This window comes from Semicossyphus pulcher, unplaced genomic scaffold (assembly GCF_022749685.1).
Source record: "Semicossyphus pulcher isolate SPU_LCO1_2020_fin unplaced genomic scaffold, fSemPul1.0.p SCAF_28, whole genome shotgun sequence".
NCBI lineage: Eukaryota > Metazoa > Chordata > Actinopteri > Labriformes > Labridae > Semicossyphus > Semicossyphus pulcher.
The window spans coordinates 139,046-154,241 of NW_027211702.1; the positions used below are offsets into that span (position 1 = coordinate 139,046).

Sequence of the window (15,196 nt, forward strand, 5' to 3'; positions counted from 1 at the left end):
ATCCTTTATCCTTAGCAAAAACTACAAATAATAAAAGAAAAACACAATCCTTTGAAGAATCTGTTTTGAAAGTGCATTATGTTTGGCCAGTAGACATGACATATTTAACAGGCTTAAATCAGCATTGAATTTTCTGTACATGTGCTTTTATCCTAAAATGGATACAAAAGTAATCCATTGTTCGACACAAAACACATGATAAGCTTTTTTTTTTTTTTCTAATTGCAAATTGAGGACCATCTTCTTTAGTGCTAGTCAAGCCCTTTTTACACTGCCAGTTCAAGGTGGGATTATCACGCCTCTGTTATTTCTATGTATAACGCGCAGAGGCATAATGGTAGAGCGAAGTCATTCCGCCTCTGAGCCGGCGTCGGAGGTAGTAACAGAGGCGTAACAGAGGCGAAATGGCGTCTGTGTAAACAGCGGAGCCGGCAGGGCTGTGTGTGTGTATTTGAAGCATGCGCTGTTTGTTTACACCTCACGCATGTTTTGCTTCTGCAACGCATGGTCCAATGTAGAATGACAAAAGTGGCATGAGGAAGGAGCTTCGTTAGAGCGCTGAGGCGGAACCGCAGTGTAAAAAGGGCTTATGTTAGTTAGTTAGGAAGGGGTCTTTAAGCCAAACAAGGCACGACATGTCTTAACACTTCAGCCAGAATGTAACATCTGTCATCGACATAATGTGGACACAGACCCCTTGAGTTGGCATCCCCACAGTTTGAAATTTTGCTAATGTAAGGCTCATGCAATCAATATGTAATCCTGACAGCTAGAGCTATATTTTGAAGTCTCCTGAATCATGAAGTAAACCCCCCCATCCCATCCCATCACATCCCACCCCACCCCACCCCACCCCACCCCACCCCGCGATGCTGTAGTGCTATGATTGAATATCATTAACAACTTATGGTAAACATGGAGTTTTGATATCTGTGGCTACTGAATTGGAATGACCCATTGTTATGGTGCCATTGAAAAGACACATGCTAAGTGTGTAATTATCTCAGAGAGTCTTCTCTCACTATTCGCAGTCCCATCTCATCTATTTTAATCCCTGTCTCTTTGATAACTGTATATTTAGCTTCCCCTCTTATTCTCTTTTTACTTTCTTGCATAATTATACTTTCACTCTCCACATAAATAATTTTAGCCTGGCCCGCTAACACTGTCAAGCAGGGAGCTCTGGAACTTCGCAGAGGCCAGTGGGATTTGCTTTTGCTGATTTACTTGGCTTTGTTTTGGGGGATGTTTTTTGTTTAGTTTTATTATTATTTCTGTGCTCTTTGCTGGTCTGAAATCTCGTTGTGTCAACTGCAGAGTTGAGGAACTGCTGAATTGGAAAACTACAGCTGGTGTCAAGGTCTGCAAGCAGGAGAAAACAAGAGAGAAATGTGTGTGTGTGTGTGTGTGTGTGTGTGTGTGTGTGTGTGTGTGTGTGTGTGTGTGTGTGTGTGTGTGTGCTTGGTGCGTGCATGTGTAGAGGCACAGAGGGAGTAAGGCAAAGAAACAAATAGAGCAAGGGGAACTGAGACAAGGGTAGAAGCAAAAAGACGAGGAACAAACAAGAAGAGAATGAAAGCTTCTTAAGGTGATGTTTCACATGATAGCACGTTCTGCAATGTTGCTCCACGGCAGCATCACCAAATCTCTCCCACTTTCAAACCTTTTTTTTTTGTTTTCCCTCTTCCAGCCAAGCAGGCAGGGTTTCTGGAAATAAATAAATAGCCTTTCAGCCACTGATACCTCTAGAGAAACTGACACAACCTGCCTTGCTGTTACATTTAAACAACAAAATGGCAAACAATCAAAATCTCTAACAGTAGGACTGAGGTCAGATTCATCTCAGGAAGAAAAAGTAAGGAGAAATGACTGCTGAAAATATTTTTTTGCTAAACACTAACATGATTAAAATAGGAGGCTAAATAGCACCGAAAACTTAAATGAGCCCATGCAATTTATGCTTTTTCATATTGCATACTGTACAAGTGAGTCTTGGCCAAAGCAGGATTACTAATTTATTGATTACTGGATTTTAGCAAGATTTATATGATAGGAACCTGACGTGTTTTCCTCTCATGTATATTTCAGAAATCCATTTATACGCTGTCTGGCTTGTAATGCTCTTGCTATATTTAATGCTTTGGGGTGACTTGTCTGCTGTTGCACTTGCTGTTGATCATCATTTAAGCCCAGAGAACATAATTGGTTTCCTTTTGGCACCGAACCAAAACCTGTAGAGGGACAGCAAACTAATTTTTCTTCCAAATCAATTTCTGGTAATGTAAATCAATCACCAGTCATTATATCATGAATGCTGGTTTCATTATATAAAAGTTTAAATCTACACTCTGTCCCGCCCACTACACTCTGCCAATGAAAGGCGCCAGGTACTCCCATCACAACAGGGCCCTAAGTCGCTAACTAGACTCTTCTCCTCAGTAGTCCCCAGGCGGTGGAATGAGCTACCAAACTCCATTCGGTCCGCAGAGACCCTTTCACCTTTAAGAAAAAGTTTCAGACCCAGCTCTTTCTTGAACACCTCTGACCTTAATGATATTAATGCTTTTGATGATGATGACATCGAGGATGTTTATGCTGACTAGGATTTTCATGATGATGATGATGACTATACTGATCTTGTTGATGTTGCTGATGATGATAATTAGTATTTAAAAAACAAACAAACAAACAAAAAAAAAACACCCTATACACTGCCTGTTGGCACCAGTGTCCAATCACACTAGAAGTTTGTTGGCACTTACTGACTTTGTTCCCTCCTGTCTTGATCGTTGCATGTGTTGTATTAACTCTCAGATGTCTGTCGCTTTGGACAAAAGTGTCTACTAAATGAAATTGTAACATTGTAACATTGTCAAGTCAATTATCAATTAATCAATCAAATTTTTTTTGTGCAGCACAAAATTATAACCAAAGTTATCTCGAGACACTTTACACAAAGAGCAGGTCTAGACCGTACTATTTGTTATTTAGAGAGAGACCCAACATGAATCACCATGAGTAGCACTTAGCATCATTCGGCACATTGACAAGGAAAAATTAAGAAGATAACATTTTCTTGCCACTTAGGCATTGGAAACTACAGTAACTACAGTACATGTACCTAATTTTAATATCAATATTGTATGTGTATGTCGTACCTGGTTAAAAAAATGATTTTGTAGTGAAACATTACAGTCAATATAACTGACCTGCTGTTCTCTTAGCTCTCCCTCTTTGCCAGTGGGCCATCGGCATCACCATAGTGTTAACTCATGTGGCACAAGATAGTCACTTAACAGGCATTTATTGAACTGAAATCTTTAAGCAGCTGGGTTGTAAATCACCAAAATGCAACTCCTTTGTTCTATCATAATTATGAGCAATACTGCTATAGTATTACATTAATAGTTAATTTATTGAAACTAAATTTCATTCTTCATTTTGAAAGCTCTAATTTCTCTTCTATTTTCTAGTGGGGTTTTTTCAGCTTTTTATTCGACACTAGACCACTTCATCACGAGCGTGACGTGGCTGTGGTAACAGCCGTTTTACAGCACAGCAGATTTAGCTGATGTGCATGGCATGCTAACTTACCATGAAGCAGAGCTAGTGTGGTTTGCTGTGTGTGTGTGTGTACGTATGAGTGTGTGTTGTAACAGACTGAAAAGCGTGTAATAGGCTCACCTGTCCCTTGCTGCAGACTGATGGGCAGGTGGAGAGAATAGAAACCAGATGGAGGGAAGGAGCAATGGAGGAGGGAGAGAAACAAATGCAAAGTGTTGGATAAGACTGCACTAGACTGGGGTTGCAAATATTTAGATTATGGCTACACCATTACAGAACGAAAATAATATAGATATAGGGAAGGGAATAATTACAATTTTGCTGGGAGGATGATAGTTTAAAGAAGCAGGAATTGGGAGACCTTTAGGAATACTGGAATTTTATGCTATTTTAAACAGAATTGGGGTTAGAATGTCTGCCTCTGGTACTTTGCAGTTTTACATTAGCCTGGTCATGCATGGAGGCTAACATATTATATGATTTTTAAAATTTATGATAAAAAAAGTTTGTATTCTAAATTCCTTGAGGGGTTTCCAGGATTATTAGCTTATAAACATTTTTTAACACCAATTCAAATCCCTGCTTAATCTACAGGATGATATTTCCAATGTATTAAAAAAGATAGAGAGCACATGACAGATGTCTCAGTATCAGCATAGATGAGTTTACTCTGGGTGGATGAACCAGTATGCCACATGTTTAGATGTTCAGAGTGTTACATTCAAAGCTGTATTCCATTTCATTCCTATTGAACAATTTCTATGGATGTCGTGACTAACTCTAGGTTTTTTTGACAGGGTGAAGAGGAGGATCGTGCTGACGTTTCTTCCTGTCCAAGGTAAGTTCAGTTATTTTCTCTGGATTAAGATTGTAGATGTCTTTGCTTCAGCTCAAAAACACAATTCAATCATTTTTGTGTTTTTCAATTTATATCTAGTTAAATTGGGGCTCCTTGAACCTAATTTCATTTTCTTCATAAACAGTATATGTTCTACCATCACATGACATTCCCCTCACACCACTTTAAGATTGCGTCAGTATGAGCACCCTGAATGAGATCAAATAAACAGAGACACATGTAAAAAACCCCAGGTAATACTTGTGGCTGACTATATTTAGATTTAAGCTTAGGTCTCTTGACAGAGGGGTTAATATTCCTCAAAAAACATCTTTGAGTGGTTGGGTTTGATTTAAAGAATATATTTCGAAAATTGAATCAAAAAGCACTTCCAGCTTTCCTAAACACTGTGTACCTGCCAGTGGCCTGCCAGTATGGTGGTCCCTACTTCTCTGTCAGTAGCATGTCTTTGGCCATATCTGGTTGCCGTGGTGACATGCAAGTGTCAGCAGTAGGATGTGTGATGTGTGTTTATGCATGTGTGGTGGCGGGCGTTGAAAGGACTCTGTAGAGGCGGATAGAGTTCCTCTGTCCAGAAATGCCAGCGTCACACACACTTTGACGGTTAGATACCGAAACTTCGGTAATATGGTCGGGCAGTTACACACCGTCACACAGGCACACACAGACACTTAAGTATGTGCACTAATACAGGAAATATGCAGACGGAGTGGACGCACACGTAGACAGATATCCAGATTCCATGCAGGCCACCGCAATGCATTCACAGTGACAGCTCAGGACTAGGTTAAGGTTAACTAAGGTTTCTTACAAGGAAGTTCATGTCTGCCGCTATGCTTTGAACACTATGTGTATACACTGTTATGAACAAACAGAGACCTGAAACTGGAGTTTAATGCCTGCCATATATATTTAAAAAGCCAAGTCTGCTTTTGATCTTAACAGATTTATTTTTATACATGAATGACAGATGATATTTGCATGCAGAATTAGCAAATTCAAATTGCTCATTCAGCAGCTGCGCAAGAGAAATTCAGGGTTTAGGGCATTGCTTAAGGGCAGCTTGAATGCTTGACTACAGTCTATGAGGGAGGAAAATGCATTTCTCATTTACTCCCCCCGTGCTTGACTGGGAATTTAAACCGGGGACACAGAAGCTTTAGGCTTCTGCTGACAATCAGGTGTGATGCAGTTTAATTACTCTGGGATTCTGTTTTCGCTGTAACTGTAATTGAGTTGACGTTCAAGAATGTATTCTTCCCAATGGGACCTTTGGCTTCAGCAAGGCATATGTCATGTTGAGTATAACAATAAACTGAATATAACCGATATACAAACTCACTAAATGAAGTGGAAAGTGGGGAAGACTCTGGAGACTGAGCGAAGGAGAGAAGAAGGTCTATTTGTTTGTAGCAGGGTTGGTAAATTGTCAATGGGATTAGAGATTAATTATTTCTGAAGACAGATTACTTCAGTCATGATACAAAGCCCATTATTCTGACATCTGCGGTGAATTTTTGCCCTTTTAATTACATATCTGCTTTATTTTGATTGACAATGTCTTATTGTCATTCCGAGACGGTCAGCTTCTAGTTTTGTAGACACCCCCGTGTCATCTACACTTGTACAAGCACATGCATCTCCTGCCTGTGAGTGGGGTTGTCAGTAATGTGAGACCATGTGTTTTGATCCCTTGGGGTCGCCTTGTCGCCAGAATCACCTTAACACTTACAGTCAGACTCCTTTACTCCCTTGCTCTATATCTTTTAACGTACGCACACATGCACACAAACACACTCAATTCAATTTAGATCCACATCTATTTATCCAAAATGTACCTTCTTACAAAGCCTGTTTTATTTTTTAAATGCAGTTAGGCTCAAATTGACTTTGAGATTGACTTTTAGTTTTTACAATTATGGTTACGTTTTTTCACTTTTAACTATGTGTATAAGTTTGAGTTAGTCATTCTAGACTTCTGCTTGTATGTATGGGGTAGTGTGCGTGTACTTAAGTTGTTGTGAGTTGTGTGTCTGTGTGCTATAAGCTCCTGTTCTGTGAACAAATGAATTCAAGATTACCTGATAAGACTCCTGAGCTCACGCATTATGTCAAGCATTCAGATGTGTTTGTGTTTGGTCCTTTCTATAATTTCTAATAAACTTTCATATTCCCATAACAGCTCTTGGCTTTATTAGTTACACCAAGGAGATTTTTTCCCATTTTTTTAGATAAACCCACTTGTTGGAATAAATTAGACATAGCGAGAGCATACTGCGATTCTTTGTAAGCTCATTACACGCTCACAACAATTGTAAATAAGTTCAGTTGGTTAAATTGGGATTTAGATGTATAAATCAAATGCATCTTTGGGTATATTATACATCGCTAAAACCTGTGTATTTTATTTGCAGCTTGAAGTTTCATAAAAAAACAAAATAATTTAGTGTTCTGTAAAAAGAAAGGATGTGTATTTTTTCCCATGATAGTCTGGATCACGGCAAGACAAAAGTGTGAGCACTGGTAAGCCACTTTGACCCGTACTGCTGACACGGGAATGATAAGGTAAGGGATAATACAACACCACTATTGTCTTGACCATGCAGACAAGGCATCACTTTACTGTGTCTCGCTCTCTCTTGCATGATTCCAGGCTCTGTTGACAGTCCAGATTCAGCTTATGCACATTGACAAGGCAATATTAAGATCAGCGCCGGTTGCCATGCCTGTGACCTAGAACTGCTGACAAGGAATAAGCCAAGGAATTGTATTAACCCAGCCATGTCCTGACCAGCTGACAAGATGTTATTTACTAGTTGCAGGATAAACTACTGAGAGCAATGTCTGCTCCGTGAGATACCATGGCGGACATGCCAGTGTACTGTGTTTCAAGCACTGTTGACCAGGATATGGTAAGGCAGGGAATAGAATATGGTCTTGCTATATTGACTATACGTGTTGACAAGGCACGAGTGAGTGCTACGCTAGCCTGCCCGGCCTTGTGTAGCTGACTAGACACTGGATGCTTGGTGACAAGCTGCTTGCTATTCCACACCCATGTTAGCATGGCTAGGGTCACATTGACATCTGCAGTCTAGGGAAACTTGAGCCTATCTTTCCAGCAAACATTGTGAGCATGTGCATGTGTGTGCCCATTGATAGGGATTAGCAAAGATGTGTGAGCCAGGCTCCCTGGGATGGCCCTGGCTGTTACTGGAGGTCAATGCATGTGCACTCTAATGTCCATGTGTGTGAGTGTATTTGACAGGCAGTGGGGGGTTAGGCCTGGATTGCAATGACAATGGAGAGGAATTTAAATGAGAGAAAAACGGGGATCAGGGACGTTTGCAAGGAGGATGGTGGAGGCTTTGGCACCATTGTTATTCTTCCTCTTTGTCATTCTGCTTCTCTATCTCTATTACAAATCCTTTGCTCACTGTCTCACTCACCCATGATTGCAACATTTTGCACAGAAATCACTTTCTCGGATAACTTTATCCCCATCTATATTATCTCTTGTGTCCTACCCTTGTGGATATATATCAATGTTTCTGTCTGTCTTTTTTCCTTTTCTTTTCTTGCTCTCAGGAATCATAACTGCTTCAAACCATGCAGAATTTCGTATGCATGATTACATTTTCCCAGTCCTTATTCTAGTTCGAGACCACTGAGTGTTCATCAAGTTTGCAACCAGAAAAAAGTTTAACCTAGGGTTGTTTTTCAGTGACAATAGAATCCAGTTGTTATTAAGCAAGGAGTCGTACTAGACAAGATCGTGTAAACTGTATGAGAATGTGCAGCTAAGGGAAGCTATAGTTTCAATCTTTTAAAACATTTTGTTTGTTTTTTAATGTGGATGAAGAAGAAAAAATATTTTAAAAAATGTGTCAGTATTTGTGTAAATTATTATGAACAATTGACTGACATAACCTTTAAGCTTAGGTTGTCAGGTTAGGTTTGTAGGATTTGGACCATTTCCATTGCAGAGCTAAAAGTGTTTTTTTTGGAAAGGTTTAATGTCCATTTAGACACAAAGCAACAACAGCAGCACTTCACTCGTGAACCCATTATTTCCAATGGTTTGCACCTGGCTACAATGGCATTTCAGTGCGTTGAGCCAGGCAGAATTTAAAGCATAAGAAACTGTTTGGAAAGAGCTGCACCCAAAGTTCAACCTGGTTGAAGTTCAACTTTGAACTTTGAGTGTAGTGTGCGATGATGTGCACTGAACCCAGCAGAGACAACAGCTCAAATGGCACTTTGTCTGAAATGGCCTTTACAAGCATATGTTGCTTTTTTACACTAAATTGGCTGAGTCATATATATAAGTCCCCACCCACTTTATGTGTCTGACCCCAACTGCCTCATCCTTCATTCAGTGTTAACTCGCTCCCATCTCTACTCTGTAGTGTTTTTTCTATCTTCCGCTGACTTGCTATCTTTCTGTTTTGCTTATAGTCTGTCTCACTGTCACTCCCCCCGTCTCTTACCCCAGCAGTCTGTGGTCAAATTTAGTCCCGCTGCTAATATAACCACTCTCAAAACAGGCTCATTGATTTAAATCTCTTTTTCTCTTACCCTCCTTCTCTCTCTCTCCCTGTCTAAGTCTCTGTCACACACGTACACACATAGACACTTTCTCCCTCACACCCCCACCCCCAACCCCCATTTTGTGGCTATAATTGCGATCAATTAGGAAACTTCAGAAGGCTGAAATCGGAGCTGTGACAAGGGGCATCCGCTGAGCTGGCAGGGAGAGGAGGGACAAAGAGAGAGAGGTAGACAGAGAGAGAGAGATGGAGTAAGTAAGAGACAGAGTACTGGAGGAGGAGAGGAAAAACAGTGACATAGGGAGAGGCAATGTGGTGAGGGGTGTCCAAGGTGGTGTCTCAAGATGAGCTAATGGTAATAGTGTGATTGATGTGGCTACAGCAGCTGAAAGTCACATCGTTTCTCATGCCAGGTATCGATTCCTGACAACCTCTTGTTAGCTTTGGGGTGCAGTGGATATTGCTTGATACGAACATTGCCCTAGTAACGGCCCTGGGTTGTATTTCCATCTGAAATGCATGCACCTACTCTGCTGAAAGGTGCTTTAAACAAAAGCATCACGCTTAAAATTCTAGGCATGCCAGCTGGAAAAGAGAAAGCATGCAACTAAATTTAAGAGGCAAATAAACATGAGCTCAGAGTTACTCTAAGTATTTTTAATGTTAAGTTTATTTGTTTAATTTAATTTTTATAAATCACAATTTTTTATGCAGCTTGTCCTCAAGTGTCATACACTGCCATCAGCCTTAAGGGCATCATGCTTTTCGCTAACGGAAACAGTCACTGTGAAAAGGTCAAAGATCTACACTTTGGCATATTGCTTTGTCTGGATGAAGTGGAAAGTGTGTGTCCATGTTTTCAAGTCAAAGAATCATCATACTAGAAATACAACATCACCATAAGCTTGTGACAATAATAAAACTTCACCAACTTTTACCAAGACAGCATTCTGTCTTTTTTTTTTTTTTACAATTATAATCTGCGTTACTAGTTTTGTTTCTTTTCTTTTGATGTCTGAAACCTCCATCGTTGTAACACTCATTGCCTGCAGGGTGTGCTAGTATTTAAATTGTATTCCCTCTGAAGATGGTGTACATGAAACTGTTTAAGTCTCTGAAAGTCATGCAGATTTGCAACAAAATGATATTGGTTTGGCATTGTGTTGGTCACTGACACTTTGTGTCCATGTTTTCATTTAAATCTCACTTACACCTTGATTTTTTTTTATGTCTAAGTCAACTAAAGTCAAAATAATGGGTTACAGCAGCTGATGAAATAATAAATGAGTCTTAACTTTTCTAATTTTCAGTTTATTTACATATGTTTTATATCCAGTCCCCTGAACACAAACCTCAAGACAGGTTTGAATGGACAGCCTTTTAGAGAAATACAAAGAACTTCTTCCAGTTAGAGTCAAGTATTCCCCCAAAGGCAAAGATTATAAATAGCATTATTATCCGGAAATTTTCCTTCACAGAGACTAGTGTGCTGGTTCCCTTAAGCTTTCTGAGGCAACAGCTGAAAAATGTTTCGACCACAGCGATTCTACAAGATTCATGATATTTCACGGAGAGCTTGACATGCAGACAAAAAAAAGCTTGTTGTAAATAAATCTAATGGAAATTCTTGGACAGTTCCTGTCAGAGATATGGGAATGTGTTCACAGCCATGGGTTTGTTAAGTGTTTCTGTTTTTGATACATATACTACAGGCTGAGAGCCTCTGGTCTCATGTTTAGCTGGCGTTGCCTTGGGGCATACAAACCCTTTTATCTTGTCACCCTAATGCATGTGTGTGTGTGCATGTGTTAGACAGAAAGACAGAGAGTGCAAGGGAAAGAGAGATAGCAAGAGAAGGAGATATAAGGATCAATACCAAGCCGTCAGGAGGTCTGCTACTCCCAGAGAGAGTGGGAACAGGACACCCAGCAGAGAGTGGAGAGGGAGAACGTAATAGAGAGAGAAAGACAAAGAGAGAAAGGAGTGAAGTGGAAGAGAGGAAGGAAGAGGTAAAGGAGAAAAGTGGGATGGGGAGATGGATGGACAGTTGGAAAGTAGCAGGGAAGAGCGATGAGATGGAAATGGAGAGTAGATGGTGGCCGGTGATAAATGAACAGATACAAAGGACAGCAAGAAGAGGGAGGAAAAGAATAATGCAGATTAAAAACTGTAAAAAATGAAAGAGGAGGTGAGGAAAAGGGCAAGTGCAGGCTGAAGAGAGAGGACTAGGAATAGAAGTAAGACTAGTACAATTGATGTACAATTCATAATAATATAATGTTAAATGAAGTGCTCCTACATTCCCCAATAAACAGGACACTTGACCTCTTCTTGCTGAGCACTGTGTATGAGAACTCAAGCTATTAAATGTAAAAGATCTTGTAACTGAAAGTTCAAACATTTGATCCCTAAAATGAACAGTGTCCATCAAAATGTCATGTGTCTTGTTGAAGTACTATGTTGCCAATGGTTGTGCATCGTGCCGGCTAAATGCCTTAAAGGTAAATGTCAGCCCGTTGCGTTTGTATTTCCTGTATCTAATACAGCGAGAATATGTCTGCTGTTTATTTCCAGTATGCCACACCGTGCCCTAAGTCTGTGAACTTTTAAAATTGGATGACTCCATTGGGATTTGAACCACAAACTCCATGCCATGCAAAAGCACCTTCTTATGTAAACAACAAAAACCAAAGAGCCTTTATAACATTCATTTTGATCCATAATTCAGCAAAACATAAACATCAAATGAGGAGAGAAGCGAAACTGTATCCTACAAGATCTAAAAGCTTTGACTTGACACCCATAATGAATATTTAAACCCTGATGACCTTACCCTGCATATGTCTGTAAATGATTTACTGTTCTGCCTCCCAAAAGTCTATTTTTATACCTTTTGTATTTTTTTATTCAAGTTTAACCTCTTTTAATCTTCTTCTCTTTCTTCTCTTGACACTTTTTATTCCAATCGCTGGCTTCCCAGCGAATAAAAAAACCTTAACCAAGACAGATAGCAGTGGTTCGTGAGCCAGATAGCCGTAGAAAAAAACAGCAAAAAGTAAAACTAAAAGAAAGTAAGAAAAAAATGATCTGATCCTCTTTGACTTATCTGTGAATATCATCAACTGTAATTATCTTTCCGCAGTGTATTTCAGCCCCTGATGATTAAGTTTCTTAATGGGCTCTGGGAATAGTATTATTAAATGTAGGGGAATAAGACGGGGAATTATACCCCATTATTATTACATGTATTCAAGATGAATAATTTCAGTTGTGAGTTTCGTTATACTTGGGCCAATAATGACCCAGGTTCCTTAATGAAAGAAATGACTCTGAGGCATAACAGTTTTTCCAAAATGAAGCCAAGGCATGTAATGAAACTTCTGTCCCCCCCAATGTTTTATCTGATTGTAATCTGACAGGAAAAGAAGGATTTTATGCTCTAATACAGAATGATTTTCTGATGCTAATCAGTGGGTCACAATAGTTATTAACAGGAGTTTAATGTCAAAGACCGGTAGTTTAACTACAATTTTACCTTGAATATAGTACATTTTCAATACAGTGCATTTAGTCTTATAGTCTTTGTGGAAAAAGTGGAAAAGATGCTGGTGTTATTGTAGATAGCTGCAGTACAATAAGTACAAAAATGTAACTGTTCTGGGTGAAGTAAAGATAGAATATCGGTGGCACATAACACGAGGGACATTCGATTGAAAAAAAAAAAAATTGGAGGCTTATGTCGACATGGCTTGCTACCATATAGCACTGACATCGAAAAATGTTATCAATGGACAGCCCAATATGACTTTTATTTTTTATTTATTTATTTATTTATTTAGGACAGTGCACATTAAACAACCTATCAGCAATATGCTTCAAAGTAAATATGCCGGAATTAGCACAATAGCAATATTTCATCTGTAGTCCTAAGGCAGGTACTTAAAAAAACATACAACAAATATTACAATTACAGGACACCTCACGAGAAGGCCGACAGGACGGCACACAGACATACTCACAATTTTACATATAAAATGGACACTTATGTTACATGGCAAATAACATACCCACATACAATAAGTTGGTTAAAATGCATGATGATCCCAATACCCCCGGGAACGGGCATCAGAGGAGGAGACAGATGTTATGCATGAGTGCATGACTGGTTAGGTTTTAACCAATGTTTGAGTATCACATTGAATAATCACATTTAAATGATTGTTAAAAGAATGGCACACAAATAAAAGTAGACATTATTTGGTTAAATAATGGAACAGAACACAAAAAAGAGAAAAAAAAAAAGTTATTGTAAATATGTACCTTCTCAGACAACAACTTATGGCACTAAACTACAACAAGCCTGCTGATATATAAATGTTACAGGCTAGGTTATCTAATGTAAGACACATTCAGTGATGAAGACCAACAGTCTCATTTCTAACAGAATATGGCTTTGGAACCTGCCTCTCTCTGTCTGACTCAAGGTTAGGGCTCACAGGGGAGGAGAGGGATCAGGTTACACTAATGCATCATGGCTGCTGGAGGACACACATGCACACGCCTCGTCACCTACCGTCTCACCCTATCTCTCTGTCTCTCTCTCTAACACACACCCTTGTGAGGCTGATACCCTTGTACAGGTCTAAAGCACCACACAGCCTTGTGTTGTCGTGCCCTTGCAACCTGCAAGCAGTCTGCTGCCTGTCGCTGGGAAAATCACTTGTCTCCAAAAATAAACTGAAACCATGTACAATTTCTAAAGGCATGGTGGAGGTTAAGCAGTGGCTGAGCTGTGAATGTAGGAAATCTGATATTACAGAATGTACACAAATTTTTCAAGCATTATACATTTTCTTAGAGGGGCTACATTTAAGATTTTACATATATCCATCAATCAAATATCATTTTTTATTGCCAATATGTGAAGGGATAGTAGAGGAACTGATAAATTGAGACTTCCCTAACTTCCTCCATTGGCTCTAACAACTTGTGGGCTGATTTTTATGTAAATCACTCGGGAAGGTTTTTCCGGAAAACAAGAGGATGTGACGTATCTGCGCGTTCACTAGTACCTCTGCAAAGAGCTCATTCTACGCCACTACAGTCAACAGTGTGCAACACGAGACAACGCAAGCTGTGAGATGGAGACAGATAATGCCAACAAACGACCGGCACCCACAACAACATCAACACAAAGTACACACAAGAATAAAAACAAAAATAAGTTTTATTTAGTTAAGCCCGTAAGATCAAACAGGAATGTGATCGACGTCAAGGGGAAGCTGGAGTCAACATCGGCAGGGCATGCGAATCATGGGGATCAAAACAGACCCACATCTTATTGTTGTCATAGAAACACAACCTGCGTGCAGCGTTCTCTCACCGGGTGCAGCCTTTTTTCTCTCGCAGCACAAGTGCTTCATCCCAACTCTCTCCAGCTGCCCTGCCCCGCCTGGCTAATGTTGGCTAATGCTTGTGATGATTTGCTGGTTCGCCGGCGTAATTTGCCATTTTGTTACAAAGCACAATGCCAGAGTCATGCAGTGTATTTATGTTAGAGCTAGTTGGCTAATCTTAGCATGCTTGCTAAGGTTATGACTGCCAAAATACTATCCGAGTGTGTATGTCAGTGTTAGTCTAGCTTGACAAGTAACTTCCACCTAACATGATATTACCTTAGATAATATGACAAACGGTGTTGATTTTGGACAACATGATGCTGGTCAATGAACACGTCTCGTCAATGAGAAGTAGACAGAGCCTGTGAGTGCCAAGATTGAGCATGCTCACTTTTGTGTGTCTTCGGCAAAAACCCCGGATGCTCGTTCATGCGTGCGAGTGTCCGCACGAGCGCATACAAGAAGGTTGACTGCAGTTCCCTTAACAGCCGACCATGTCCCTAGGAATGAAGACTTTTCTGAAAGTTACATATAGAACCTTTAACCCATTTGCTCAAACAACAATTCACATGGAGTCAAAAAATTATAAATGATTGTATTGAGTTAGAATGTAAAAGCACACTACAATGTCAGAAATCCAGCTAAGCACCAAAACCTTAAATTCACAATGCTATAAATTACTAAATGAATAACATGACTTTTTACACTTGGTTCAAACATTATTGTCTTTGTATTAAACCCTGTCTGTCGAATTGGGTACTTATAAGTCTAGCACAACATATTGAAGTGCCAGTTAATTTGGTTGCGAGGAGCAGGCGGGGAAC

At 39.7% G+C, this 15,196-nt stretch overlaps 1 protein-coding gene across 2 annotated transcripts in view; it reads left to right on the forward strand.

The window, feature by feature from the left end:
- The window catches only part of cntfr (ciliary neurotrophic factor receptor), a 220,682-nt gene that overhangs the window by 27,304 nt on the left and 178,182 nt on the right, over positions 1–15,196 (forward strand). For both annotated transcript variants that reach the window (XM_069677259.1, XM_069677260.1), the window contains exon 2: positions 4,362–4,402. The gene's annotated coding sequence lies outside the window, so the exon portion shown is untranslated. The remainder of the gene's footprint in view (positions 1–4,361; positions 4,403–15,196) is intronic.